The sequence below is a fragment of the Panicum virgatum genome, chromosome 4K, assembly GCF_016808335.1.
Source record: "Panicum virgatum strain AP13 chromosome 4K, P.virgatum_v5, whole genome shotgun sequence".
NCBI lineage: Eukaryota > Viridiplantae > Streptophyta > Magnoliopsida > Poales > Poaceae > Panicum > Panicum virgatum.
In genome coordinates, this window is record NC_053139.1 from 18,600,020 (window position 1) to 18,604,152 (window position 4,133).

The 4,133-nt window shown below is 43.8% G+C and overlaps 1 pseudogene; it reads left to right on the top strand.

Annotated features, from left to right (window-relative positions):
* Positions 1-432: 432 nt before the first annotated feature.
* Positions 433-3,928, top strand: LOC120703379 (annotated as a pseudogene).
* The last annotated feature ends 205 nt before the right edge of the window (positions 3,929-4,133 follow it).

A 4,133-nucleotide genomic window follows, 5' to 3' on the forward strand; every position in this document is an offset into this window, starting at 1 on the left:
GCGCGGCTCCCCTCTGCCGGCGATGCAGCCCTCCCCTCACCCTTCTCCCACCAGCGACGCCGCACTGCGCGGCCCTCCTCTCACCGGCGACGGCCGGCCTCGGCCTCCCCCCACCAGCGACGCCACCCCTGCGGGCCAGCACGGACAGCGCGCGCGGGTGCCCTCCAAGCGCGCGTCTGCAGGGCCGGCAAGTGGGCTCTGGCCACCGCGTGCCCCTGGCGTCTGGCTTCTTCTCCTTGCTGGAGGCAAAAAAAACACAAGAAGCATGGCCAGGCACAAAGAGCCATCAACCCCGGCTGCCGGCGGGACGCCATGGAAGGGGCGACTACGCTCGCACAACGCGACCCCTCAAAGCTTATTCTCGCGGAGGCACCCTTCCTGTGCCAAGACCCGGGGCGAGGCGGAGCCCCAGACGACGAAGAAGATGCCTCGCCTCGCTGGCAGGGATCCGGAGCACCCGATTGTGATAGACGACGAAATCAAGGTGGGGTTTTTTTTGGGGGGGGGGGGCGGGGGCGGGCGGCGTCTCGATCGTTGCGAAATAGGTTCGGATAGGGGGTACGATATGCGTTATTTTTTTGCTTGATTGGTTCCTGCTTTTTAAGAATTAGAGGGGAAACAGTTCTATGATTTGGCCCCTGATTTAGGCTCTCTTTTAAATACGGTTGAATAGTAAGTAGTAACGCAATAGAAAGGATGTCATGGCTGTCAAGAAAAATCTTGTTCTGTCTTATTTGTTGCCATATAAAATTATTTTATCTCACTGCTCACTAGTAATAGTTCGTAAGCTGTTTCTTGATATCTATATCTTAATATCATTTTGATCTTGTTGATGTTTATCTCATCCTAATACTAGCATGTTCATTAGTTTGATATCTCCATCCAGATCACATTGGATTTGTAGATTGTAAGACGTGGCATTATAATTTCGGCTCACCATTGTAGGGATGTGAGGTCAGGGATAATCAATCAGCAATCACACCACTGCGCAGATCCCCACGGTTCCATCCAGCTGGTAAGAGTTTGGGCAAACAACTGCTGCCTCAGAGGCCCCTTGTTACTCATAACAGAAAGACTCCAAATGCTTCAGGGAAAGATAATAATATAACGAACCTTAGGAGTAGCCAGAGAAATGCTGCAGCAAAGGCTTTGCCAAGGATGAAAAGCGACAAGGCGCCACAGCCACTGTGTTCGAATTCCCCGGATATTCCTATCAGGAAAAAGATTGCAGATCTATCTTGCAAAAAGAAAGAGAAGAAAGAGCTAAACGCCAACCCTTGTGAGGTGCTTACTAGAAAGAGGAAGAGAGGCACTGAAGGCAGATCCTCACCAAAGAGACCAAATTACCAGGACCTCCAATCACTGCCTCCAGATAGCCAAGAAATTGCAACTAGCAATGAAACCAGAAAAGTTAGCCACCAAAAAGGTAAAAATAAAAAGGATTCAGCTTTGGTGGTGCAGCCCAAAATTGGGGATGATAGACTGATGAACACCGAGGAAAATAATGAAGAGCCATCTGGGACTGAAAGAGAAAGAAAACAAAATTTTCATGGTTTAGATGATTGAACAGAAGAGCAGGATGTCGCATTGCGCAAGGCATACTTCAGTGCCCGACCTTCCCCGCATTTCTGGAAGAGAGTTTCCAAACTGGTAATTCGAGTCCTTATGATATTTGCTTTAGTGTTTTCATCATTTTTTCATAATTGCAACAGCTACCCCAAGAACCATTATTGTATATCATTATCTTGTCTTATTTTATCATAAAAATTGAACAAGAATGATGCAGTTAATGTATTGTGGTCTGACATGATTTTACATCTATTTAGGAAATGCCCACGCAAGCATGGATTGTTCATGGTTTTTTGTGCTACTCCTTGTAGCTTAGTTGGTATTCCTCTTATGAATGATGTACAACAGAAACAGTAAAGTGCAAGGCTAGACACTTGTCCACAATTTTGTCATAGTCCAACTCCAACCTAACCTAAATAATAATTAGTAAAATGGGATGAGTAGTTGCAAGATGTATGGTCAACTATAACGGGAAAAGAGAATGCTCCACTCCAAAGAATTAGATGGTGTCATTTTTCCGAACAAGAATGTCTATTTCCCAAAACTGTTCACTGTTCACTGTTAGCTTTTTGACTTTTATATTTGTTAGGTCGGTTCTTATTTAATATTATTCATACATAATTGTTACTTGTTAGGAAAGTCCTCTTTACAAGTAGGCTTATTATAATTTTTATTCTCAAGCAAGGGTAGTCCAAATAAGTTCTTTTATCTCAGCTTCTCAATGTCTTCTAGTCTTGGCTGATGGCATGGAAGAAGAGCTCCTGGCTCGCCTGCTAAAGGCAGATGCCCAGCCGCCCATGTAATATCTCCTTTCCATCTGGTCTTGGATCCTTGGCAACAGCATGGGCATCTGCCCCACCCTTTACCCACCTGTGCAAATTACACAGGAAAGCAGTAGTTGTGAACCAACTCTGCTGGCCTGCCAAGGATGAATGCCCTATCCTTGGTCATCAGATCCTTACCCACCTGTGCAAATTACACAATAAAGCAGTAGTTGTGAACCAAATGCTGCCTGTTTGTTTATGAAACATATGGTCATATGCGCATTGGGCTACTTTCCTCTCTAAATGTGTAATTCCTGACATATTAGTAAATTAAAAATAGGCAATGGTATCTAAATACTTTGTAGATACTAGCTAGTAACACATGCCATACATTATGAACAATAGCTTTTACATGTATTGCTTTCTGTCTTCTCCGGTTTTTTCTGACACTAACTCAGAAGAACATTAGTGTTGTTAGCATTTATTGTTTGACAGTTAATTTCCACTATTGTTTTGACTTTTGCTGGCGCCAGTTCTTAGCATTCCTGACAGTTAATTTCCACTATTGTTTTGACTTTTGACATTTTAAGGCAAACCTTAGTTCTATTTATTTGCAGGTGCCAGGGAGATCTGCTGAAGAGTGCTTCAACAGAATCCATGCTAACCTCTCAACACCTACTCCTATTGCCCGTCGTTCTAGGATATGCAAAGCAAAGTTTTCTCCTCTAGCAAATTTTTCATTATCCAATCCTGAACTTCCAAATCTCTTGGAACCAGCAGTTGGGAGGCAAAGGACTTCTAAACAAAAGAGCCTAGCAGCACAGAAGACAGTGAGACACTTGCTTCAAAAGCAGTGCCTCATTGACCATGCTCATGAGGCTGATCACTTCTCAATATTTGAATCCTCACCAAGTGCCTTACAATTGAACATTTCTTTTGAGGATTCTCCCGGGACTCCTCACAGTAGTGTGAATTCAGGTTCTACGCCCAGGTTCAGCGCAAGTTCTTTAGGACAAAAGAAACCATTTTCACGGTTGAAAACTAAGCCAGATGAACCAAGCCCAGGAGTTTTGAAGCCTGTGAAGAATGTTATCTTGCATGAGAAGTACATTGACCAGTTGTCTCGCAGGCAAGGCACAAAAAGGCCTCGTAGAAAGACTCTAGGTTCTAAAGCTGCTGATTCTGTGAAGGCTCATTCTGAGCAGAAAGCTGGTGATCTGAAAGCTGCCAAAAACGCTCTCATCTCGGAAGCAACTGACTTTATAGGCCATTTTAAGAAGCTGCATGCTAATTCTCTTGCGCATGTCATCGAAAATAGTGAAGATGATGAGATTGATGGTTCTGAAGGTGACTCATGCCAGTGACCATTGCCATGATGATAACACAAAAATGGAGCCTGACTATACCAAAGCTGCCGCGCTTCACGAATAGGTTTTACCGTGAGTATACCAACCTGCAAGGGGGAAGGAAAGGGGGTGGTTAGCAGTTTGTCAACTAACCATAGTCACTAGTGCATGACTGACAATAAGGCTAGGCAGTTTCCAGTACAATGTCTGTATTCGGTTTTGTTCTTGTATTAAGTTTTGTTCTCACTAGTTCCTTCATGCTCGTTATGATAATGTTACTACCTTATGCCTGTCAAAAGCACTTGAAAATTGAAATAAGGGAAGGAAATGATGCATTTCTCCATAATCTTTTTCCCTGTAAGTTTTGCCAAATTATCCAATTATTGACAGTGATTCAATTCATAAGAAATCTTCGTATAATCGTATCCTTCTTCCTGCAGGAGTAACAGCTTAG